The sequence below is a fragment of the Dermacentor variabilis genome, chromosome 4, assembly GCF_050947875.1.
Source record: "Dermacentor variabilis isolate Ectoservices chromosome 4, ASM5094787v1, whole genome shotgun sequence".
NCBI classification, from domain to species: Eukaryota; Metazoa; Arthropoda; class Arachnida; order Ixodida; family Ixodidae; genus Dermacentor; species Dermacentor variabilis.
The window spans coordinates 66655512-66683369 of record NC_134571.1 but is presented as its reverse complement, the minus strand read 5'-3'; the positions used below and the strand labels follow the sequence as shown (position 1 = coordinate 66683369).

The window sequence follows — 27858 nt, the reverse complement described above, 5'->3', positions numbered from 1 at the left end:
TAACAAATAAACATGTAGACGTTTTGACATGTAACTGGCTTCGATTCACGTGAATTGAAGCTGCATACGCTCTTTTTACGGTGAATTGAATTCAACTTTCATATCCAATATTTCAATTCAATATTGCGAAACTGGTGATGCGGCAGTGTAATCGTTAATACTGGCATTAATGCGGCCGTAATTCATGCACAATACCTCATCAGAGCAGGATTGGCCACCCTGGTGCAGTATTTGGCCACAACCTCCTATATGAACAAAACAATCAAACCCCGGCCCTCGGTCCCCAGCAGCTACGAAGCAACTGACCACGGTGGTGGTCAGACCTCTGACACAACAGAGGGTGCTAAGAATCTCTGGGTCCGGACAGGCAGCAACGTTCAACGCTTGAACGTTATCTAGTGAGGCAAGTCTAGAGGTGCTATTGGAGGAACTAGCGGGCAGTAAATGGGATTTAATAGGGCTCAGTGAAATTAGGAGGACAAAAGAAGCATATACATTGCAAAAAGCGTGCACGTCGTGTGCTACCAGGCCTTAGCGGAGAGACGAGAACTAGGAGTGGGATTCTTGATTGATAAGGATATAGCTGGTAACATGCAGGAATTCTATAGCATTAACGAGAGGGTGGTAGGTCTTGTTGTGAAACTTATTAAGAGGTACAAACTGAAGGTCGTACAGGTGTACACCCCTAAATTCAGTCAAGATGACCAGGAAGTCGAAAGCTTTTATGAAGACGGGGAATCGGCGATAGCTAAAGTAAAACAATATACACTATGGAAAAGGGGCCCACTGTACTAGAAATGTAGTCGAGTAGAACTTGTTGCTGGGCGAGTTGTACTGTACCCAACCAACTCGCCCAGCAACAAGTTCTACTCGACTACATTTCTAGTACAGTGGGCCCCTTTTCCACCATGTCTACTTCAAGTTAAATATACACTATACTGATGGGCGAATTCAATGCCACGGTAGGCATAAGCAGGCTGGAGACAAGTCAGTGGGGGAATATGGCATAGGTAATACGAATATCAAGGGAGAATAATTAACCGAGTTTGTAGAACGGAATAATATGCGGATAATGAATACCTTCTTCCGCAAGCGGGATAGCCGAAAGTGGACGTGGAGGAGCCTAAATGGCGAGACTAGAAATGAAATAGACTTCATACACTGTACTAACCTGGCATCAAACAAGATGTGGACGTGCTCGGCAAGGTGTGCTGCAGTGACCATAGGACGGCAAAAAATTGAATTAGCCTAGACTTGAGGAGGTCATGAGCACATTAGAAGCAGATCAAAGAGTTAGGGGTAAGATTGAAAATAGAGGAATTGCGGACCAAGCTACAGAACAGGTATTCGGCTTTAACTCAGGAGGAGGACCTTAATGTGGAAACAATGAACGACAGTCTCAAGGGCATCATTAAGGAGTGTGCAATAGAAGTCGGTGGTAACTTCGTTAGACAGGATAGCAATCAGCTATCGCCGGAGACGAAAGATCTGATTAAGAAACGCCACTGTATACAAGCTTCTAACCCTACAGCTAGAATAGAACTGGCATAACTTTCCAAGTTAATCAATAAGCGCAAGATAGCTGACATAACCAAGTATAATACGGATAGAATTGTACATGCTCTCAGGAACGGAGGAAGCCTAAAAGCAGTGAAGAAGAAACTAGCAATAGGCAAGGCCAGATGTATGCCTAAAGAGACAAAGCCGGCAATACCATTACTAATATGGATGAGATGGTTCAAATGGCTGAGGAGTTCTATACAGAGGTATACAGTACCAGTGGCAGCCACGATGATAATGGAAGAGAGAATATTCTAGAGGAATTTGACATCCCACAAGTAACGCCGGAGGAAATAAAGAAAGCCTTGGAAGTTATGCAATGAGGGAAGGCGGTTGGGGAGGATCAGATAACAGCAGATTTGTTGAAGGATAGTGGTCAGATTGTTCTAGAAAAACTGGCCACCCTGTATACGCAATGCCTCATTACCTCGAGCGTACCGTAATCTTGGAAGAATGCCAACGTAATCTTAATTTGTAAGAAAGGGGAGGCCAAGACTTGAAAAATTATAGACCGATCAGCTTACTGTCAGCTGCCTACAAACTATTTACTATGGTGATCGCTAATAGAATCAGGAACACCTTAGACTTCTGTCAACCAAAGAACCAGGCACGATTCCGTGAAGGCTACTTAAGAATAGACCATATTCACACTGTCAATCAGGTGATAGAGAAATGTGCGGAATATAACCAACCCTTATATATAGCTTTCATTGATTACGAGAAAGCGTTTGATTCAGTCGATGCATCAGCAGTCATGGATGCATTACGGAATAAGGGTGTAGACGAGCTGTATGTAAAAATACTGAAAGATATCTATAGCGGCTCCACAGCCACCATAGGCCTCCATAAAGAAAGCAACAAAATCCCAATAAAGAAAGGCGTCAGGCAGGGAGATACGATCTCTGCCATGCTATTCACAGCGTGTTTACAGGAGGTATTCAGAGACCTGGATTGGGAAGAATTGGGGATAAGGGTTAATGGAGAATACCTTAGTAACTTGCGATTCGCTGATGATATTGCCTTGCTTAGTAACTCAGAGGATCAACTGCAATGCATGCTCACTGACCTGGAGAGGCAAAGCCGAAGGGTGGGTCTAAAAATTAATCTACAGAAAGCTAAAGTACTGTTTAACAGTATCGGAAGAGAACAGCAGTTTACGATAGCTAGCGAGGCACTGGAAGTGGTAAGGGAATACATCTACTTAGGGCAGGTAGTGGCGGCGGATCCGGATCATGAGATTGAAATAATCAGAAGAATAAGAATGGGCTGAGGGGCGTCTGTCAGGCATTCTCAGATCATGAACAGCAGGTTGCCATTATCCCTCAATAGAAAAGTGTATAACAGCCGTGTCTTCAGTACTCACCTACGAGGCGGAAACCTGGAGGCTTACGAAAAGGGTTCTACTTAAATTGAGGACGACGCAACGAGCTATGGCAAGAAGAATGATAGATGTAACATTAAGGGATAAGAAAATAGCAGATTGGGAAGGGAAGCTGAAAGGTTTTCCAGAAAAAATGAGTGAACATGTGTACATAATGGTTTTCAACCCTCCAAATTCGAATATCGTATCGAAATTGAGCGAAAGAAAGCGCAAATATATTTTATTTCGATGAAAAGTGCAGCAGCGGACACGCCCAGCTCGCGCGTCTCGTTTCCGCCTGTGATTGGTCGGGCGCCTCGTGACGTCAACTCTAGTGATCGAGCGCTGCCGCTACACATGCTACACATGAAGCGCGGTGCCAGGTAGTTTGGTGCTGTAATGGAAAATTAAGAGGTAATGGAAAATTTAGAGAGACTGCGTTTTTCTAAGGAGTTTGGCGTTACTCCCTACATGTACGAGGCGATTGCGAAGAGCCGGCCTCTCTAAGAAGCAAACGATGCTGCTGCGAGCAGTGCTTTCGACGCGAACGAAAGCGAAGTCTCGGGATCTCCTAGTGTTGGAAATGCTCTTTGGTGAGTATGTTTTTTGCAAAGCGATCTAGTGATCTCGCCGATCTTTCGCCGATCTAGTGAGCTCGTTTCCGGTCAAACAACTGTAGTGTTGTGTTCCTGCATGCCTCCTCGTGGAACGTAAGCGGGAATGCGATCGTCGGCATTTGTGCGCTGTCCAAAGCTGTCGGCAATCTACAAAGACGGTTTAAACGCGTGAAAAGCTTACCGGTTCATGCAGTACGTGTAGTGTCCTTCATCTGTGCGTCATCTGCACACTACTCGTAACCGAAGTCGTAAAGGCGGCGAATTCCGTCGGCTACGTGAGACGGTCGGTTTCTCGCTGTGCGCGAGAGAAGGGGGGAGCGTAGCGTCCTGGCGTGCGCCGGCTTTCCAGCACATACAAACTGGCCTTGACAAAAGCTGAAAGCTGGCCTTGACAGCGGTGACGAGCTCCTTGCGTACGCGAACACTGACGGCACTGCGCCGGGGCTTAGACGAGCCGACTTGACTGGCAAACCGAATGCACGTTTTAATGATAAGTTCTGGTGATAATCGTCGTCATGGAAGTGGTTGGAGCACAGCACTGTTGTTCTTGAGGACTTGAAATTCTTTCGCTTCACAGGAGCCTCCCACTTCGGTAAAAGCTTCTTGTCTTGTGGGAAGCAATGGAAGACAACATCGTCGCGGCCGCTGGTGCTCGTGCAACCGTAGGCTGCACAGAAAGCCGGCATGATCGGCCCACCACTTCAGTTGATGCTGCGCTCATTGACTACCACTCTACATACACGCAGACGCAACAACAAAGGAATGCAGGGTCGGTCGAAGCAGATTACGATGGCACGCACGCAGAAACAAGCACGGTCAGGGACGGTCGCGCAGACTGCGAAGGAACAACACACTAGAGTTGAGGTCACAACACCGCGGTTTTCGGTCTCCGCTCGCATCGTCAGCGTCAGCAGCAGCGCGCGGCATTTGACGGCGGGCGGAGCTACAGCGCAATTTTAACCGACGATTATGTCGCTCCTAATTGGAAAAAAACCCCCAAATTTTACCTACATGGTTTATAAGGTTCCCGTATCCGTATATGAGTGTCTTATTAAATTCGACAGGCACTTCAGCTTCCCTTTAATGAAATCTTAGTTGAAATCAAGAATAAGAAATGGGGGACATGGGCAGGGCATGCAATAAGGAGGGAAGATAACCGATCGTCATTATGGGTTACGGACTGGATTCCAAGTTCCAAGAGAAGAGAAGCGTTGCAGGGGGCCGCAGTAAGTTAGGTGGGCGGATGAGATTAAGAAGTTTGCAGGGACAACTTGGCCACAATTAGCACATGACCGTGGTAGTTGGGGAAGTATGGGAGGGGCCTTTGCCCTGCACTGGGCGTAGTCAGTCTGCTGATGCGGCTGCTGCTGCTGATGATTATGATGAATGCAAGCACGGCGCACTTGCGCAAGAATGAAAACAAGATAAACAAATAACGAATAGTAAGTTACGAACGCAATCATAACCTGCTTCAATGTGCGCCCGAATGGAATGCAAATTGCCCAATAAGCTCTCTTCAAAGTGCAAGAAGGCGACAAAGAAACACAGCAAAATATATAAGGCTACTTAAGAAAGATAAAAGGATGTCGCGTATCAAGCCAGAGCATTTTCCTTGAGGAGAAACTTCTAGCTTATGCAAAGCTGTAAGTGCATGACGTTACGTAAATGTGCGATGATGCACAGATCGCATTAAAGTTGTTCACGAAAGTGCCTGGTAACGAATTCTTAGCGTTTTTCAAGCAACGAAGAGGCGTTGAATGGTGCTGCCACTCTTACGTTGTTAACAGTCCACGTCCTCTGCTTAAATCGTGCTAATCCTGTATTAATTTTCGCAAGAGCGCTTTCAGTGCAGAATATTTGGAGCTTAATAGCGAACTACAGTTTCCGAGAGTTTATAATGTGAAGCAACGAGGCGCACAACAATAAAACATGTGGATCTGACCAGAATAACAAGGGGATGCACGCTTCTGAGTACTTTCAATGGTTTAGTAAACTTTTCCCTGATGAGAACGTCTGCGGCTCTCGTTGCGCCGATTTCCACTTTATCCCAACGTAATATTGTAATAATGGTTCACCGGATTCGGACCGAAATTTTCACACGGTAAACAATTGTTTCAAGCGTCCAACTCTTCAGCTATAAACTCCTTTCAACGAGGGCGACGTATCAAATGACACATTCATACACAGTGCACTTATGCAGAACTTGCACAAGCACGCCGCAGTAACCAGTAACTAGAAGCTTAGTCCAAAAATTAAGATCACCATTGGCGCGCGCAAAGCACTACACCAGCGCTGTTCCGAGGTTATAATGCCCGCACACGAGTAAAAGTATGAGTACCAGGGTTCTTGCGTAAAAACCGAATTTTCGGCAGCTGAGAGTGACATACGTTAAAGTGGGGCAAACATAAAGCAAAATAGAAAAAAATAAATGAAGAAGCTGAGACTGACAGCATGAAACTGGCGGATAGGCTTTGAGGTTTGCCGTGGCAAGTGTGAACTGCAGCCTTCGGTTATAGGTCGCACAGCAAGGAATCGCGGAAATCTGTGTTTTCTTGAAGAATCCTGGCTCTGGATGCGTTGTGTCATGGCTGTGCATTATGCCACTTTAAGGAAAGGCGCGTAAATTTAGAGCAGATTTTCAGAGTAGTACTTGAAGACGCGTAGCCAGTGCAGACGAAAAATACACGAGTTAGGTTGTCGCAAACATCGCTCTCGTTTCACTGTACCGAACGCGTTTGTTTGCAGTTTGTACAAGATGCAGTTCGTGTAGGCGACACTTAAGCGAATGCGACGCAAAGAAGTCGTACGGTCACTTCCTTTAAATCCACTCGGCGTGTGAGAGCCGCATTTGGAGTCGATATCACGAAAGGATCCGTACTGTCGTTTCGCATGAGTGCGCCGTGATGGCACTCGCGAGAGCGTATCCGTTCGTTTTAGAGAATGGCACGGAGACGGACTGCAGTGAGCCACCATGCGCCGCTCCAGAAGCACAGAACCCGCCACGGTGACTTACCGGCTGTCGCGTTGTGCTCCTGAGCTCGAGCTCATGAGTTTGATCCCGGCCGTCGCGGCCGCATTTAAATGGGGACGAAATGCAAAAAAAAAAGGAAACGCTAGAGTTCTTAGATTTAAGGGCAACTTAAGAAATATGAGGTAGTCGAATTTAATCGGGAGCACGCCGCTACGGAGTGCCTCATACTCATATTGTGGTTTTGGCCGGTATACCCCAGAATCTATTTGAATTTATTCAGCAGCGTAATCAGCTAGAACGTTGTCCACAATATCGGAGTAGACCAACAACCATATGTCTCATAGGGGATTCATGCTTACCCTCTCTAAGGAATGCGCTGCCAAGACGGAGGATATAGTGCAGGGCTGCGCACTTACTTTAAGTACCTGAGGTTCTTTAACGTGCACCTAAATTTAAGTACATCTTACTGCTGAACCTAATACCAAGTACACCTAATTATAAGCACGCAGCCGCGTTTATTGCGTTTCGGCTCAGTCAAAATGCGACCGCAACGGTGGGGATCGAACGCGCGACCTTGTGCTCCGCAGAACAACGCCATCACCACTAAGATATCACAGCAGGTGGCAGAAGTTGCTTGAGAGAAGAATGCCGAAGATTGAGATATATGAAAAAAAAATTAATATGTAACAGTGTTTTTCTGTAAGAAAATTGCAACTTATGGCAAGAAAAGTTAAGGGAAACGTTGAAGAAAGCTTATTGTTTTCTTTTCTCCTTCTCTTTTTCTTTATCTTTATCTGTTTTTCTACTTTATGTTTCTCTTGTTTTTTTTTCTGTCATCATTGCTTGGCTGGTTGAGATGACATCGCCAGCTGCAAAAAATAAAAATAAAAATATATTAGGAAGAAGCTCACCATTTAAAGCCGGCCCCGTGAGATGACCTCCCGACGCCTGAAGAATGCAGGACGGCAAACAGGTTATCAGAGAGCATACGAAGTTCAATAAAAAAATATATTAAAAGAAGCTCACCATTTAAAGCCGGCCCCGTGAGATGACCTCCCGACGCCTGATACCACATCTTGCAAAGAAAGCCAGAAGAAACCCTTGTAAAGGGCCGGCAACGAAGAGATACAATTCCTCAGCGAAACGAAGTTGCGGCGACAGCTGCGGAAAGGCTCTAGCGCCGACCGGTTCCTATCCGCGTGATATACCGACCGTAGTGACTGGTGGTTCCGCCCGTCAACAGCCTGCATGGACCGCGGTGTTCCCCAAACAAGCGATTATTGATACCTTTCCTCCGTTCTTTCTTTCTCCTTTCTTTAAAACTTCTACTGACTTATGTTTCTTTGTGTTTTATTTTCCTTCAGTTTACTTTTTGTCAATATCTATGCTTCCTACCCGCACTCTATTACGTGTCATTTTCACCAAGAAACGGAAATCGCTACCCGTATAATGCAAGATAGTTGGTGGAAGGAAGACGGGAAAATAAAAAAAGAACACGCTACAGTAATCACGAGAGAGGCTAAATATTATCGGAAATTATATCGCAAAACAGTGCATGAATTTTGAAATAAATGTTCTCAAGAAGACAACACTGGGATCAGCTCGTGCAAGCAGTTTCGCGGCTTTCCGGTGCGATGTTCTTCAACGCCTTCGTATATGTTTACTGCTAGTAGTCGGTCACGCCTAATACAGTTCAAAAAGCATAATGGGTTCGAAACTTAAAATTTCTGAAGTATGATTAATCAATACAAATAAAGACCAGAATTCAGGCATAATAGCATGAAAGTCTTGCGCTATAAAGACGTTCATACTCAAGCTCTAAACGTCAATCTCATTTTTAGTTTAAATGCGCAACATTGTATATGAACATAGCCGGAAGAGAGGTCTACGGCACTATAAATGCGGCACTAAACAAACATAGGTGGCGCTTTAAATGTATGTATATATATCTAACGAAGCAACATAAAGCGAATGTTCAACCTTACTGTCAGTTTAAAGCAGCCGCAAAGACAGGCATGGCTAGCACCAGTACCGATACTGGCCTTATGGATAGCCAAGAATGAAGCTATATGTGAAGCACGCCCAACGTTCACAAGTACAGCGCCCATGCAGAGCCCTTCGTCGAGACTAATTATGCGCCGCGTAACACGCCCGTAACACTATATCAGTTGCACAAGAAATTCACTGGCGATTACGACACTCCTTATAATGCGAAATTTCAGTGCAGGTCTATACACGTTTTCATTTTGCGTGTCAATATTTTGCGTTATGATTGTATAGATACACGGTTTATATTAGGAAGTGTACGTTCTGAGTAGCGTAGCTGGCGCGCTCAATCTGTCACGTGTGGCACATTGCAAACGGAGCGAAGGGTGGCGTGACTGCCTCGCTAATCGGGAGATCGCGAGAAGCATCACTTGGATGAAGCATGATCGCAATATGCAGCAGCCGCCGCAGACAGACCTCCGCTCCTGCAACGCTTTGTTTCTATACAGACGACAAGCACTACCCTGGAGCCATATTATAGCCATCGTCACCGCACAGCCCGTCTTGCGCGGCACTACTCTTTTATTCTCCCGCTTTTGTTCCACCAACTACGAGAGCGCCCCCTTGTCGTGGAGAAACCGTGCCCCCAGTGTCAGCGGCGACAACGCTCAAGGGAGCGTCACATCGAGCCTTACTTGTAGCCGGTCGCCATCGTCCCTTGCAGAAGCAGTGATTCCTTTCACACACGCTGGACCTAAGCAGCTGACGCCGCGCACGAGTGAAGCCCTCCACACCTCACACCGCCTCGTGTCGGCGGCGAGCAGCGGATTGTGCTGCTCTGTGCACAGCGGTCTGCTGAGCCCGACGTTACCTGCTTGCAACCGTGCGCGTACCTCTACGATTCCCTTCTCCAGCAGCAGTTCGTACGTTGCGAGGAGGCGCCATAACATGCACCAAAGAGTAAACACAGGTATCGAGATTACACGGCGCGCATGCCACATCCCTTGTGATACTTGGCACGATACAATGCAACCGGTACATGTGACACCTAGTGGAATACAACGCAGCAATGTTTTCCCGTATCGACGCTACGCGATGTGCATCTCACATCGCGTGGCAAAGCCCGATACGATGCAACTGTTACATGGTGTGTCACCTGGTGCAATAATACGCACCTTCAGCGTAAAGTATGCGCCTATCAATGCTACGTGTCGCCCATCTCGCATCGCCTGACTCCTCGCGCGTTAGGACGCTTGTAGAGGGCATTTTTCTGCAGCAACTAGCAAGCGTTGTCGTGGCGCCGTGGTAGAGTAGCTTGGGCCCATAACAGCTGACGCTGTAAAATGCACCTTTCGCCCGCATTGCACGCATACATTTACGAATGCTCACATGTGACGTCATAGCTAGTAAGATCGAAAGTGAATGTATATAGCGGTTCAGGTGGAGCCAAGGCCATGAGCGTATGTCATATGCATAGCATGCTGTCAATATATAGGTAGTGATAGATGGCTATCCTCAGATATACTCTTTGCGTATGATGGAATGTATTCAGTCACTGCATGTCAGGTGGTGTGAATCTCCTTCTGCAGCTTTATGAACGGATATGTCAATGGGATGAGGCTGTCGCCACTACTTTGTTTCGCAGGCTATTCAAGCAGCCTTAGATTAGTAGGCGACCATAGCTGCATGAATAGAAGTAAAATACATGTAGATGGAAGGGGAAGCGCTATCCACATTTTTTTCAAAACAGTATGGCAGATACGAGGTCTCATGGAATAACAGCGCACAGCTTAATGATACGATCCAGTGAGACTATGTCACTGAAACGCTTCAGTATAGTGCGCTTTCACCGGTAACGTGTTGGCAGTTGCGGCAAGAAGACAAAGGTAAGTGTTTCAAGTGTATAGCCTGAAGCATTGTACATAGGCAGCAGTCAGACCATTGAAGGCTCCTCGTAATTTTTGATGAGAGATTGCGAAACTATTTTGCTTCTATCGAACGACAACGTTGCAAGCAAAACCTCGTTTTTTTTTTCATGTTTTGTAATGAGTACTGTCAGCTAATAAAATAAGAAAATTTAATTTTCACTTCTTTCCTGGCCATTAGCTGTGTTGCATCTGTTTACATGAAACACTACGGTAATTGCCACGAAAAACAAACAGTCATCTACGTCAAAAGCTGCAGTAATAAACGCAATACCATGTAATGTTTTTGTAGTCAACCGCCTGCAACTCCATTGTAAAAAAAGAATTAAAGATAGCATATGGAGCGTGTGTTTAACTAGATAGTCAAGCTTTGTGAGATATGTAATAACAATTTTAGGCCATAATTTCCAACACCTGTTTGTTTTCAATCTCTCTTCGAAATGCCCTATTTCTTTTTTAAACAAAAAGAAGGTGAAGTGCTATTTTGAATAACGTGCATTCACTTGGTCATTAAGCACAACATGGTTGTAGCTCCATGTTACACGGTATTAATTTGCACTGCTCGCTATAACTATTTCGTGACCTTTACTCTTAAGCCACTCGTGCGCTTGCTGTGCTAAAATCAGTTTACACTTTGTCGCACTAAAACAGTACATGGTAGCGGAAGTGATACCTCTCATAATTAATCTATACCAGCAGGATACGGAAAATTGTTGCGCTGTCGGATATGTCTAATTGGCTGGCGGCTATATAACAACGATATAGGTAATCAATATTGGAATATCTTGGATCCGTGCCCGAAATCTGAGAGAAGTATTCCATACCTCAATATTTGTCATTGGTCATTGCTCATGCGCTATCGGAACAACATAACGAACTACGTGATCGCTGAGCCGATGGAAAATTGCAACCTAATCTCGCATACCAGTGGATCTATTAATTCACGGAAGCCCGAGTTTTTAGTATGATTAGTGGTCGGGTTAAGCCGAAGAGACTATGGTTAGAGAAAATTACAACTGAAATATGACTTAAAACGTGATCACTACTGCATGCGATGAATTTCCGGATGAGCTGGTGTAATCTCGCAGAATAATGTACATGACGAAGTACAGACACTGTCGTATTAATCTCGTCTCGTACCTGCAGCATGTTGGCGAGCGCTTTCAAAGTGGAGCAAACTATAGTTCAAAATATTGTTTGTTAAACTCGGAACTAACTTTGTCAAATCCGCTCTGACATGTATCCTTAAGTTAATTTCCGGTGGGAAGGAGTTGGCGTGACATGAGTACGCGACATATCGGTTTTTGTAATCGAACGTTGCACGCGCAGCCGCCTCTAGTTAGGCATTTGGATGTAGTTAGTGCCTGAAAACGTGGTGGCTAAAAGGAAAAAACAACAACCTGAGGACCTAGGTCACCTAGCAGTCTTTTGCAACGAGAATGTCTAATACAGATCATTTGGTCGTAGACGTTGATGACAGTTTGAGAGACTGCAAAATTAGATTTGAACCCAGCCTAAATGCAGTGGTACCCCGAGTTGAAAATCTCTAAATAATGCCAATGACAACGCTGAACCATTATAAATATTCTGTCTTAGCAAAACTACCTTGCTTGTATGATGAGCGATTAGTGCAGGAGACATGTGGGGGTGACCACTAAAAACCAAATGCGACGTATCAGTGAGAATGACTCCTTAGGCTTCAAAATACAGGAATGTATTAGGCATTATTACATATGTATGAGAACCTATTGTAAATAACTCTAGTCTGTCAAATAATAGAGCCCGAAGCTCAAATCGAAGTGTTCAACTATGGTCACGTGAATGAATAGTGGCGGAGAAACAAGGAAAACGAAAAAATTCATGACATAGTACCTCTGCTTATCTCAAAAATTGTGAACACCGCAGTCTACGAACAGTATAGAAGTCAAACATTATTTGACAACATGTTGGTTAACGACGAGAACGACTCCAAACGGATTGCCACTGCGGCACTTGGTGTATGTATGAACATAACATGTTGCTCTAAATGCGAAGCGAAGTTGAGTGATAGCGCAGAGGTTGCGCGCACTGACCCCACGTGCACATTGCTGTGGTGACAACTTGTTCTAATTTCCATAGGGATAATATAGGAACAAAGTTCGTTCGCCATATAAGGCCTGTAAAGGCCATGGCCAGGGGGCGGCCTGCAGAAGACAAAATAACGTCGATGGGGCACGGTCGCCGGCAAGCGTAAAGGCATGAGCCAAAGGAAGGACGGACAACGCGGGTCCAGGTTAGAGACCTTAGCTGGTGTCACAGTAAAAGGGCAAAAGTCTAAAGACGATTTGCTAACTATTCAGTTAGTCGAAATTCTTTTCCTTCAGTTTTACTGGAGATCACGTATTTTTTTTTCTTTCCTTGTCCAGCGTCGCAAAAAGGACAATCAGCGCGCTCCGCCACAACTAGGTGCGGCTATAAAAATAAAATGTCACTAGAATGTTTTTACTTTTGGTGCTGGATTGTTCGTGGCCTTCATGATCACTATTTCGGACGCATATTGTAAATTTCGGTATAATTAATTAGAAATAGTGATCGCCTTGTGATTTCAGTAATGGGGAATAAATCTGCTAAACGAAAGTCGAAGTTTGCGAAGCCACGTTGTTTGTCAAACTCGTCCGTCCCGAAAGCCTGTATTCTTTGAGTGCTGCTCTTATTATCGAGGAAGTAAAAGACCATACGTCATGCCTGTGGCGCTTACATTCGGGCTGCGATTTTGACAGCACGCTGTATAACCTGGCTTGCCATGCTTTTCTCAAACCACGATTTCCAAATAACCGAGGTTCTCTGTGTTGAGCTGATAAGCACGAAAGTTATTCTGGGATAGCTGTTCACCAGATAATCCCATAGTAATTTATTGAACGAAAGAAATCGGGACAACCAAGAGGCTCTATCGTTCTTACTAATAACTGTACGAAAGAAGCGCACTTATCAAGACTGATAAATCGTAAGTGAAAATAACTGCGTGTTTAATATAAAGAAAAGGATAATAAGGAAAAAGTGATGGGAAACAAGAAGACGACTTTTTGACGATTGTAGCATTACTCATAAGCTCTGCGTGACGCTTGCGATTATCAACCTCTCGAATAATAACGCAACCCCCCTCCCCTATAGTTTTATTGGTATTAGTGCATTTCAACAAAACCTAAACGTCTTTAAGTATTAGCGAGTGACAGCATGGTTATTTACGGGGCGTTCATAAAGTTCTTATTACCGGCCAGACCATAAGTTCGGAAAAGCCGCACGCAATATGCATCAAAATGAGCACCACTTGTCTATAAATTCAACAAATGAAAAATTCTGTGGCATGTAGCACCGCCGAACACCTTTGGAACCTAAAAAAAAATTGCGGCACATCCCGTCTCACCATGAGAGTCGACGGTAAGGCGCTAGCACTGAATCAATAAAGCGACACAACATACTGCCACCATCGAAACGAGTTATGTGTATGAGGCGTGTACTGCAGCGGGACTCCTTTTTCCTGTTCCCCTAAGAACTCTCCGCGCCACCTAGCACCGACCCCGCGAAGCCTGCGCTTGGCCTCCGAAATGCATGACGCACTGGTACACGCGAAAACTGAGTAACGCGTCATGCGAAAACCGTGCTCGTCTGTCAGGCTTCTTTCTGCGCCATATAGTGGGGCTACCGAGAAGTTCGTGAGTGGCCTCCGAGATGAGTAGCATGGCACTCCGTGGCGTGCGAACGCTGAGGCTTGTTCCCTCTCTTGCTGCTCTCCCAGCGGCACACACTCAGTGATCCAAGTTGGCGGGAGCTTCGTAGAGGAGTGGCATATACCTAGTGCAATCATGGCGCAGCCTGCTAATGGCTCCGGTTGTTGTCCTTAAGGAACCTTTCTGACGTGTTTGATTCCTCTCAAGACCGGAGAAATGTAGGAGATCTTCTTCGGCGTTGTGTGGATCACATTCCGCATGGCACATACCTATAGTTATCCAAGTGGGCCTCAAAGAGGCTCATTGAAGAGGGCATGCGCTTACGGACGTTACGTGCAGCCTCTGTGTACCTCACCTACCGGCATAACAGCGTTCCAAAGCCACCTACAATTAAGTGTACACAGACGGGTCGGTGTGTGCACAGGCAGACAACTAGGCAGAGGCATTTTGCGTACCCCCCTTGATGTGTCATGGTCTGGCCGCCTTGATCGCGTAGTTTCATCTACAACTGCAGAAAGTACCGCCATTACCGCGGCCTTGTGAAAACTACGCACTTATTCCGCACGGAACGTCGTGGTGCTGATGGACTCAAAATCAGCGTTACAACGATTGCACCATGGCCTACCTCGCGGCAAGATTACAAAGCAATCTCTGGCACTGATCAAAGTTCTAATCAGCAAAGAATTTAACTTAAAATTTCAATGGATACCATTCTTATATACATAGATACATAGATACGTAGATACATACATTCATAGATAGCCCCAGGTTAGCGTGTGAAGCACCCTCAGAATGCAAACTTATTAAAATGACGGCGCGTATTGGAAAAGTTGATGGAAGCAGTAGAAGCGATTCGCTTTCTGCATTTGCAGGCTCTCAAACTGAAGGAAATTCATGGCGAGCTGGTAACGGTGTGCGGTACCGCAGTGCGGTAACGGTGTGCTTCAACTTATGACACTGCTGTCAAATGGAGTAGGCGATCTGAAAGTGGTCGAACGAGCCCCGATGACGAAAAATGTGGCGGCCGACCCTTGCTAGAACATTAACCACAAATGCATGCACAAGTGTAGGCTGTAGTGCTTGCAGACCAAGGAATAACTGTTCAACAAATAGTACGGCATGTAAACTTGAGTGCAGGATCATAACGAGCTGCAAACCGAGTGTCATCTCTTAAGCTATGTTTCGTTATGGCCATAATACGATCTTGATGAGCGTCCGTCGTAATCATATTATGCACTGTCGATAAAAAGACTAAGGGAAGCGGGTAAAGTGTACGTAGAGGAATATGAACAAGTTAGCATTTCTATAGGCAGTAGTTATTTCGGGCCCGCCATAAAGTCTTTGAACATACAGTGCACTAGGATCGTGGCTGCGGCTTCCGAGAGCTTGACGAAATGCTTGCTACTCTTAGGTTGTAGCGCTATAAGCCATCATGGGGTTATGAGCAGTGAACAGCCACAAAAAGATAAAAGCTCGCCACTTCTGTTGACGCATTACGTCACTGCGGTAAAGATTCTGGAAGCGAGACTATATCGGCTGGCACAGTATATAATAAAAAGGCAATACAAGTATTCATGATATTGCTATACGTACGTCTATTCTACGTGCGTATATTGAAGCTGAGCATGGTCGCCCTGCCGAAAATGATGAACTCGCCTTTTAAAGCGAAGCTTTCTATGTCTTACTGATCCGCCCATGAGCCCCGAAAATGCACTGCAGGAAAGCCAACTTACACATCTGCGTAGAACACTACAGTTTATATTTGCATTACCTCGCCAGCGTCGACTGGCAGGCCGGTCACTGCCAGATAACGGCGCGAAGCAACAAGCTCATGAAGAGTAGCGCATGCGTACAAAGTTCACTGGAAGCGCAAGTTACGTCTGCTAGGCATGACACCACCCATGTCGCGATTAACTGAGCTTCCTTGCTTATCGGAGTGCGCGTGAACACGGGCTCGTCTTAGAATCTAAAAAAAAAATGAAGCCCCTTTCTTAAATAAAGATTATTGAACGCCACGCTACCCAGACGAACTGCATATATCTGCATTGCATTACGCGTGTCATGTAATGCCTTCCCGGCCATCACCATGGCTAGGCCGGGGGTGCAGCGCACGGCAGAAAAGGCTGCCGTACGCGAACGTAAGTGCGATCGCGATCGTGCCCGTAAGGTTGATCCCGTGTATCGGCAACGGCATGCAGAAGCCATGTGGGAGACGCTTGCGCAGTCGAGATGCCTACTGGTCTTGCCATCGTCAGCGTGTACACCAGTGAGCAAAGGTATACGGACCACGGATTGCGCGATAAAGCCGATTATTTCCTCGTCCCGTGGATGCAACTTGAAATTGAAGACTGCAGCCCAAACTTGGCATTGCGATCTTTCCAGTGTACTAGCCAACTTTAGTTTATGCATGGCAATTATGAATAAATTTAGTTTTTCCGGCAACCCTGTGGTCCTTATACTTCTGCTCACAGGTGTACACCAGACCGAACACGTCTCGTTGTGACGCGGAAACGTTCCTGGCAGAAATGATGAAGACTTAAAGACACATAGTACGCCGATCCTCATGTGCGCTAAATTAACATCCATGTAACGAAAGAGCACGGCAAATGGATCGAGAGTTTCATGCTAGATCGCTATTCGTTGAAACTGAAGACTCTACAGAGACCCACGACGTAACACCGTTCCTGTATTGATCTCACGTTTGCAAGCATGCCGTGTAACGTTACGAAGACAGAGCCTCTGCCTATCTACCACAGCGATCACAAGGCGATACTGTGCAAGTGTAGAGTCGTCCGTGAAAGTTTGAGTGTGTGCATGTAATCAACGGCTACATGATGTAAAATAAAGGCTATGAAACTTAACTAAATGTGTCTTTATTCAACTTCCACTTCCAAGAATTAGTTCTGAACAAGCAATCAAATCACATATGCGTAGCATCGGCTCGCTCAGCATTTCTTGGGTTTGTTGCGTGGTCGTTGGCTTTGGACTTTGACATTGTATCAGCTTGCATTGGGGGAAAGCTTCGCGTTCAAGCATCGTTAGAAAGGGGCTTTGATTTCTTCCTCGATGCGTAAGCTACATTGGCTGGTCTTGTTTGTTATTTTCATTATAGCTTGTAGACAGTATTTAGAAAAAGTAGCTTCATTAGTGCCACGTTCTATTGTCGCCGTACTCGCCATGGATCTTCGAAGCGGTTGTACCATCCACCATACGGCCACGGCTCCTGTTTACGAAACCTCGCCTCCTCTACACCTGCAGCTCCAACTACAACTACACAACATTTTTCCACCACCGCGGTCCTGGCACACTAACCGGTCAAGATGTTCTTGACGTCGAGGTCTGGCTGAGCATGTATAAGTGTGTTCGCCAGCTTAACTTGTGGGATCCTACCACAGTGCTCGCGAGTGCAATCTTGTACCCGGGAGCAACACCGTGTCCCCCATTTCCGACACATCAAGGCGAGCTCTATAACTGGGATATTTTGAAGCAGAAGCTCCCTTACCTTTTCGTGAACCTGTCTAGTCGACAACGTACTCTACGCAAGAAAGAAGTTGATTCCTCGTCTACTGAGTCACATTTCTCGTGCACATAGGACGTGGTCGCCTTTTGTATGAAAGTATTGGTCACGTACTAAAAGGGATCGCGGACGATACCATGAATTTACTCATACACAAGAATGTCTCTACCACTGATGAGGAAGGAGTGTATTGTTGTCTTCCATTGGATACATTTCCATGCTGCTGTCCCTGGAAATAAAAGAGCGGTTGCTATTGCAGAAGATGTGCTCTCAAGGCAACCAATAATCAGAGCACCGATCAGGCATCGGTTCTCAGATAAAGGTTATTCGCTGCCACTTTCGTTTGCTTTCACCTCACCACATGAGCCGTGTCCAATGAAGTGGCCTAACTTATTGGAATCCACTCGAATTTATTGAATAAGAACAGTATCCGCTTCAACTCCAGCGCGGCTGTTGAAAACTTGGCGAAGCACCTCTCCGTTAGGCAAAGAATGTCAAGGAATTGGCGACATTGAACACTTTATTTAGTGCTGTCCGCTCTTCAGCTTCGACAGAAAGGCTTTACTTAACAATTTCCAAACACCAAGCTTAGTCTACACACCTGGGTGCCACAAATAATGGTCCCCGAAAGGCCAGGGATAGTGCATTAGGAGGCCTCACAGCTTCTACTCGTTTATCTATGCGACTGAACTGATTTATATCTGGTCGCAAATTTTTCAACTGCGAAAGAGATAGACAGGTGGAGCAATGGCTGGCGCAGACCGGCAGGCTAATCCCACCTGTAGCAAGTACCTCAACCATTCAACCAATCAACTACTACACATTGCACAAAAAACGCGTTTGCAGTTTTAATGTAGTTTACTTGTTCATTGTGGCGTAACATTGTGGTTTTTAAATTGGAGCTGCATTGTATAATATCTTGAAATGATTACGCCAGCATGATGCCAAAGGTTTAAGAAACTCAGAATTGTGAAATGCTCCCTTCCACATGATAATTCCGACCAAGCATGCTTATACTAACGACCTGTTCCTGCTGAACTCGCGTATTTGCTGCGTGATGGATTACGCGGGTGTCGGTTTTCGCTATTATTACATTTTAACTACGCGCAATGTTTCTCTGAGCGTTTCTTTGTTAAAGAAAGGGAGTTGTTGCAAATACTTTGTTTGCTTATTTTCCCCCCCAACTCTTTCCTTGTGCCTACTTAAAAGGACTATCCTTGCATGTCGTATTCTTGCATGGTAACACACATGACGCAACTTTAAGAGGAACACGAAAATAAACGATAAGAATTGTCTTCTATTTTTTTTCCTCAATTGGGCTTATTGGTATCTCAGAAGTGCTGACAAGTTTAAGAATATTACACCCAACATGCCATTTACATTCGACGTTAAGCACCGACGCCTAAAGCGAACAAAAACTCTAAGCTTGCCCTTCTTCCCGGCAACGCAGCCTTTTGAAAACATGACTCCTTAATCCTCAAAAGCCGTGCCTCGCGTGCCTGTAAAATGTGATAAGAGAATCGCATGTGCTTTCAAGACTAGCCAAACTGGCCTACAAGGCAATATACTGGATGTTGCCAAATTGTCGGCGTAAGAAGAGAAGGTAGGAACAAGTAGAAAAACGAAGTGTTTGTTTAACTTTTCAATCCTTCTCGCGCAGAAAGAAGGCTATTGAAAAGGTACCCTTCCCGAAATTATCATCACACAGATTTCTGCAATTGAAAACATCGCGATTAGTAGCGGATTGTTGAGCGTAACTGATAGTCTCAATTCTCCCTCTGATGACAACGACACAGACAGTCTGGCCACGGACATATTGAGACTACGTTGGTGCGTGAGCCAATCCAACAGTCAATACAATATCGGGCTTACTCGTGCCAATTTTTATTGCTTAATTTAGATGCCTAAAATGTTTGTGGTTTTATTACTATGTGCATAGAAAGCTTTTTTTTTAATTCTTTCAAAAAGTATTTTGATAGTTTGAGGGAGCTTCTTTTCGGGTTGCGAGTGGTATTTTATGTACCTGCTGAGAAGTTCTGTGCTTTCCAGGATGGAAAATTATTTTTCTTTAATTTACCATGCATATTAGAGAAACCTGCAACGAAACGTGCAATTAGATTATCACTCGAACGAAATGTGAAAAAATCCTGTGAACCAAAACTCTGCACAATATAGTGTATATAAGACACAATTATTGAAGAAATGTTATGACTTTTAGCGCTCCTGTAATATATGCGATATTTTGGCGAAGTTTAGCTGTGGCATATATTAAGAAATGAAAGTCCAAATAACTGCCATAGGAAAATAAAATGCACTCCGGGAGGATTCAAACCATGCCCAAGACCTTTGTGCACGTTGAAGCATCAAGCATAACGCCCAGGATACCAAATACGGAGAACCTGTGTTGGGAAGCATGAATTTATTCAATAAACCGTGCATTCGAGATACCCGTGCCTGCCGTATCCTTTTAATACAGGCATAGTTATCGAGAGCCTCCAAAATATTCAAAGTTGACTAGGAAATCCATCATATTCAGTCCCTTTTTTAAGTATCTCAAAGCCTTTTTTCTTAGTTCAGTTCGTGCCTTTGTTCTATATACACGCTTTTTATATGCGCGGCAGACAAAGCAGAAGTCCATTTTAGCCTCTTTGGTATACACCTGAGTCCAGCGACGAAAACGGACGCTCATTCATCAGGACGACGGAATCCGTTAACCAAAAAGGCCGGTGCTCTTAGCGGTGTTGGTGCTCCTGGAAGACGCGCAGAGCGCCAAAAGTTCAGCATACATTGAAAAGTTATGTGATGCCTTATCTGAGGACGCAGGCGCGTTTGATGTTTCAGAGAAAAAAAAATGTATTGTGGCGACGAAAATTATGCGTGCGCGAATCCAGCAGGTCACATGATATGAGTGGTTGTCAGTGAAGGTAAGAGTGGAAGCAGAACAACAGAAATTTTCGCTTCGCATTTTATACATAAAGTTTATTGTCTAAGGAACACGTGGCGAAAACCAAATATTTCTCTTTGAACTTACAACTTCCAAGTTCTTTGACGCACAGCTTCCGGCTCAGAAGTTTTACCCCGCCTAACCAAAACACGTAGTTGAGGAAAAAGAAGGCTGGTTAAGATTCTTTTTAATTCCTGCTTGTCAGTTCCTCCAACTTCGCATGGAATATTGGTACACATGGGACACGCCTGCATAGAATATAGCCACGCAAACACGTGAAAGATTAGTTCTTCTTATTGTTTCGGCACACCACCATAGCCATAAAGCCACTCAAGGCAATTTCAATACTTTGAGAAAGATTAGATGCGAGAATAATCGGAGAATACGTGATGAAGCGATGGTTCGCAGATGTTTTTATCTTCTTCGAAAAAACTATAGATGGGTTCCAAAAAATATTCAGGACATTTATCAGAAGAGTTGGAGAGTTGGTTTGAGAATAATTGTGCAAAACAATAAAGCACCGTTCAGTAGCTTGGCAATACCCGCCGCGATAGCCTAGTAGCTATGGTATTTCACTGCTAAGCTCGGGGTCACGGATTCGATCCCAGCCATAGCAGAAAAAAATAAATAACCAACAAGATGTGCTGAGACGCACGTTAGTGGCACTGTGTATACATGTAGCTCTGCTTTTGCCTTTCAAGGATTGCGGTAAGCGGTGGGTCAGGACCTTGTGCGTATATATTTATATATATATATATATATATATACACATATACAAGGTCCTGACCAACCGCTTACCGCGATTCTTGAAAGGCAAAGTGCAGAGCTATAGCATTCTAGCGTATAAACTTAAGGGGCTGAAAGCAAATAAACATTATAAGACGCTCCAGAACGTGCAACAATAGGTCGTGCAAAAGGCGACAGGCGTAACGCTAATATACTTGAAGACAGATGTAAAGGTATTGTAAAAAAAGACGGATGTGTTTGATACTCTGTTATAGTTAAGATTAGCAGGAAAAGTGGTGGTCCTGTAATGCTTAAAGCAGGTTACCGCTAGTCTATTGGAGTAAACGGCTTCGTTGCCAAGGACATGGAGATTAAATCAGTGACACTCAGTCGGCACAGCGAAAGCTAAGGTGTAAATTCGCTATCCTCTCGCAGATGCATCTGCGCTGCCGTATGCGTGACAACTGAAGGACGTTGACAGCGGAGGGGAATTCGTTTATAAAACCGAAACAGATGACTGCAGAAGGGAAGTTGAGTCAGCAAGCTTCAAGCAATTTTCTTACACCGATTTGAGCTTTAGGAAATGTTTTGTTGTAGTTGAATGCTGCTAAGTAAACATTGCAAATGCCACCTTTGTACAGCGTGTATCTTCAAAAATGATGTGGAAACATTTTTAAATTTGTTGTTTGGCGCTGCACACATACCGTCATGAAGCTGTGACCAAGAGTGTCCGGTACAGTTGCTCCGTTTTTATAATTACATTGACAGCCATGTATCATATGCTATGCAGTGTTTTCTCATATATTATGCTATGTTTTTTACTCTTAGTTTGAACCGTAAAAGACAGAGAATATTGATCGGGTCTGAAAGGCTTTCAGATTCATATATATATACCTATATGCAGTAAAGTTCAATTGTTCACATTCGCGGCTAATGTCTGCCTTTTTCGTATCCGTGGTATGTACCAGAAGTTCTTTCTTAATGGCACCAATTTTTTTTAAACCCCTCATGGCCGAGAGGACAATTCTAACCCTTGCGCTAAATTAATCGACGAGGTGGCCCATAATTAGGAAATCAAAATGCTTACTTGAATAATTAATATGATTACACTAGTTAACGTTTCATTAAATTGCATTACGGCCCATATTTCAATCCACGAATTGTAGCTGGTTAGTTTGCAAGGCATACGTATCCACTTGTTTGTGCTCGTCCCTCTTTCTATTTCTCTCTTTCTCCTACTTCCTCTTTCTTTCCCTTTTTATCTCCCTACTCTCTCCTCCCGTGCAGTGCAGCCAACTGGAACTGCTTCTGGTTAATCTTACTCCCTTTCCATACAACCCTTTTCTCTCTCTTGCAACGAACTTTCAGGGCAACACCTGTTTCGATATGTTATTTTTCGAAGCGTCTGATGAAATTAACCGGCATCACAGTTTCTTTTGGGATTTAATCCATAAAACAGCGTTTTCTTCGAAAATTAAGCGAAAAAATACTGCAGTTTTACCGCACGCTTGACGACGCTTGTTTGGAAACCCTTGCCATGGTCCGAATAGGTTCCAAGTCGACATCCCTCGCAATGTCGCTAGCTAAAACTTGTAGATCGAAATATGCGCCGTAATGCAAATAATTAAAAATTTAGTTAGGGTAATTACATTATTTATTCAATCAGTCATTTTAATTTCAGGCAGCAGTAATGGGCCGCCTCATTCAGTAATTTAGCTCAAGGGTTCGAATTGTGCTATCGGCCACTGCCAATTTTTAAAAACTTGGTGCAGCTGAAAGCAACCACCCTATGAAATATCTTGGTTTGTGTGCGGATTCCATTGATTAGTTTCGCAAGTGCGAAATCTCGTTTTATGAAGCCTCTAACTTTTTATTTTATGCCTCCCTTGGACAGGTGGCGCACAGGGCAGGCCAAGCTGTGGATGTTTTGCGTACACTAACGTGAGTTCGCATTCTGCTTCGCGAGGAAGAGAGATAAAGGCACCCCCTATGAACTATTCTGCTGCGTAATCACTGTCACTGAAAGCGAGTTCATTAATGCACCGACATTTCCGTGCGTTGCTTAATGAAAGTATTATCGCTGATGAAAAAACTAAATGGAGACAATCTTTCAAAAATCAGAAAATATCAAGCAGTTCTCCACTTAGTTTCGTATGTTTTATTCGCACAAGGAGACGCTTTTTTTTGTTACCTTAGAGGAAAGAGAAAACTTCTAAACTTCAAAAAAGAAAAAGGTCCTCAACTTTGCTTTCATGTACTTCACTAAAAAGAGCTGAAGCCAAAGTTGACTTGTAGAACATCCAGAAATTGCACAAGCGTTAGCATTATGCCCAACACCAATACGTAGACGGTGTTCGCAGGAGAAAAATTCATGCAGCGAAGCCGAATACATAATGAGAATGTTGTATAGCTTTTTTTTTTCCTTTGGCTGTCGTAATCTACCTTGTCCTGAGAACACCAAACGGCGTTCATTGATAACTATAATTAAATTTGATTTATATTTTATTTCTCATGAGAGGGCGAGAGTTTTCTTAAGGCGACTATTCCTACATGGACAGTTGCCGCTAATCAGTTTTTTTTTTCATATGAAAAGCTTTTCTAGCACACTTGGCGTAAACTTCGTTCTACGACAGGCCATAAATTGCGCAAGAACTCTGCGTTGTCACTGATGAGTAGCTTACGGTTATATTATTTGTACGTAATATTTTACGAATAATTATATTTATTGTGTTTTATATTATGTTTATATTTAAGTTATACTGATATTTACAGGTAATAGTTACAGTATTTATTACTGAAAATGGACCTGCCGTTTCTTTGACGCCCTGATGGTGTTCCACGGTAGAATAAAGAGCACATTTTTTTCTACATTTTCTACAGCTAAAGAAACGTGGGCTTATTTTTATGCCTATCAAGTACACCTCTTCTTAATTTTTGGCACCAATTACATTAACTTTACGAATGCCCCTCGTAGCATAATTGCTTTTTGCCAGTTAACTGACAGGAATTCGTATGTCACTGAAATTACGGTGATTAACAACGTGTAGCAGATAGCTGTTGCTTGAGTGACTAGCAAAGGCAAAAAACGTTGCATAAATGTACCTACGACACCTTTCGAAGCTCGAACAAGAAAATAACAGAAAGTAACAAGAAAGCTGCGGCATTCACCTGATGCATCGATTCAAACCGGCCTCATCGTTCACGGAAGCGACCCTAGAGCCATCTTTGTCTTGCTTACCGCCTCCTGCCAATGTCATTTGTCAGAGACTAGTCCGCGCTGCTTCTGGCCGCCCAACGACTGACGGCACTCCGTCCACTCCGCCTCTATAGAAAATCCCCCTTCTTGTGGCTTCCCTTCACTCAAGCTTGCATCTTCCTGAATTTGCTGTTTTTTTTTCTGCTTATTATTGCAGAGCTCTTGCCTCGAATCTGTCCTCCTGATAGCGATTCCACGAGCTGGGAGCAAGTTGTTTAGAGACGTCTCCACTGTCTGTGTTTTTCCATCTGACCCATTTTTCCCCATTGTCACTACATGTTATATAACAAACAATTAGAATACAAGTTCAAAATGAGTAGTCCCCGCACTTCCACCACTGCCACAGCATGGCCACGCCCTCTGCATATAAATAACGTCTGCAAAACTTGCGTGCGCAGCTGTTGCGAGGCGTAGGCGGAGACAGGCACGAATGTTGTTTATGCAAGGCCAATGCTGAAGGGACCAGCTGACACTAGAACATGACGGCCATAGAGTTTCGCACTATAACACCTAGAGGGTAATCTGGCGCCACCGTCTATGGGTGTTTTTTAAGGGGGCGCCGTGCCGTCATGGGAATGACGGTATATGTGTCTGCGAGGCTCGTGTTGGCTGGTGTTGTAAGAGGCTTCGTCTAAAACGTGTATATGGCTACGCAAATAACACGTTCTCAAAGTAAAATTTCATAAAATGGTTCCATTCACGCATAATACATCTTTACTCACCCACGATACATGACCGAGCGAAGAAAAGCAAGAACAGACGACCAACTGTTTCAAAGCGAGCGCGAACCTTGTCGTCTCTCCTCCAACTTTAGCGGCCCGCTGATACTTTTTACGTAACATGTAGTCGTATACACAATAACAAGTTCTCATAGTTACACAAAACATGTTTTCGCGTAATAATAAAGATAAAACAGCTTTTCACGTGCCGTTTTAGTAGAAAGTGAATCATTGTGACAGACGGAAAGGTATTTGCCAAGCGCGTCTTCAAGGTGTCCTGTCTCTACGAGAACGATGCCAATCCGAAGTCACAATATACCGGCATTCCCATGCATACCACAGCGCAGCAGCGCCAGATTTCCCTCTAGGTAATGTAGTGAGAAACTCTATGATGGCGGCCGAAGCACCCCAGCAACAACAACACTTCTTCGTCATCCTCTCTTGTCTGCACGCACTGTTCTGCATGGCAACGATATAACATTGCTACTTAATTTGTTTCTCCTATGAAAACTGCGAAATAATATAGTAATCTAAGTTTTTGCAAGGTTTTATTGCTCCTGCGTAAGAGTTTTCCGGGTGCACAAACATACATGAGTTATTTTTTCTTTCTTTTGCGTTTTACGTTCTCTGCTTGTACAGTGTTAGGGTTGGCGTCTGACACCACGTGGCGACAGGTCATTCCCCTTCACCTTCTCTTGGCCGAACCCCACGGCGCCGGAGAGGTCATTCACCCTACCCCCTGAGCTGGAGCCCACGGGCGACCTCATCCTCTTCCCCTCCTCTCATGGTGGTGGCATCGTTTGTGCTTACCTCATCCCCTTTCCCCTTCTCTTGGCCGGAGAGGTCATTCACCCTACGCGCTGAGCCGGAACCCATGGGGCCCTCTCTCCGTGCCTGTCACGTGTCCTCGACGGAAGCAAGATCCCACCCACACTTGTAGAGAGCTATTTAAGGGGCTCCGAAAAGTACTTTGAGAGACTTCATACTTGATACTTGATACTTCAGGCTCTTCTCATTTTCTTTCAACTACCTTTCAATAAACAGTGCAAGTTTCGCACTAGCAAATCGTCTCGCCCCTGCTTGGTCGCCATGATCTACCGGATGCCTGCAGCCCGCCGACAACGCCACGCTACCGAATAAGTAATGTCGGTCGAGCTTCGATAGGCAGGCGCCGCTACTTCTCGCAGCAGTACTGTACGCTACCCTGGAGTACGCAACAACAGTTACTATGCCCGGCAATTTCATCCCGCAAGCGACACATCATAACGACATCAACTGTGAGAACTTGACCTTAAGTAAAATTATGGCAGAACAGTTCAGCGTATAAGCCGGCAAGGTGGAAGAATGTACAAGAAATGGGGAGGGGGGTGGAACAAACATGTGCGTATTGTCTGTGTATTCGTCTGCGGTGTCATAAAATGGTATCTATATGTAAGCAAACAATAGGAATCCGCTATATATCTTGATTTAAATTTAAGCATGCAGCCTGCTCCCGCCTTTTGATGTTTTGATGTTGATGCTTGATGAAAATGATGTTCCACATCCGCCCACAAATACCCAAGTTAGTGGACGGATTCACACCCGTCGCCGTAGCATATATATATATATATATATATATATATATATATATATATTAGGAAGAAGAAGGGCTGAATTGCGTGGCTGGCGCTCTCTGCAAGGACTTTTACAATAGAAGCCACTCATTCCAACTGGGTTTTGTTTATTTTTGCATAAATAACGAAAGAGATATAATCGCTTCTGCCTTAGCACTTCTCCTCTATGCATAGAGATGCATTTCCCCATGATTTCCTTTTTGCTTTACGTTGATACAGTGTCAGCGAACGCAGTGAGTGGTAACTGCCGTGGGGTCATCGAGGTTCATTAGGTAAATTATTGAACAGTATGATGCTTTGCAGGGGGGCTGGAAAGATGACATCTTGGTCATTCAAATTCGATCTTGCGTTCCAATCACATATACCTTAATCATGTCGCAGTTTATGCGATATCTCAGCCTTTCTCCTAAATAAGAAATATAGAAGAACAAAATGTCCTCTAATAAAATTTTCAGAGTTGCAGTGTGTACAGTATTGTCTAAAACAACAATAGGTGTAAGGCGGAATAAGCACTGTCTTTCTTTGGTCTACTGCGAAGTACGTTTCATTCGATTAGTAATACCTCTCCATGACTGGTTGTCTTTACTTGTACATTCCTTAGGCTTTACTTTGACAGCATAGAGCGACGAACCCATGTGATGATGTTTTTCTTTTTTTTTTTTGCAGAGGGTTGAAGCCATTGAACGTATATAGGTATTTTACAACGCCTGCGTATAATCTTCGCGGTTGCGCAATGAGGGTGAGTGACACGAGTAAATTGTAAGCTAGATTTGTACTTATAAGGAGATGAATCAACTTTTCTTTCGTTCGTATACAGAATGACAAAAATGTGCAATAAGCAGTTTAAAGAGTATTTTAGCGCCCTTTTCAAAGGTCTTTTGCTTTCAGCTGTACGTTACATGCTTGGTTTCACGTCAGCCATGCCGTGTGACCTCGAGTACTGTAGATTGGATTTAT

General features: G+C 44.3%; 1 long non-coding RNA gene across 1 annotated transcript in view; it reads left to right on the top strand.

The window, feature by feature from the left end:
• Window positions 1-27858, top strand: part of LOC142577794 (uncharacterized) — a 104630-nt gene that overhangs the window by 35515 nt on the left and 41257 nt on the right. Inside the window, exon 3 of the long non-coding RNA XR_012827065.1 lies at window positions 23208-23254. This is a non-coding gene — a long non-coding RNA (uncharacterized LOC142577794). The remainder of the gene's footprint in view (window positions 1-23207; window positions 23255-27858) is intronic.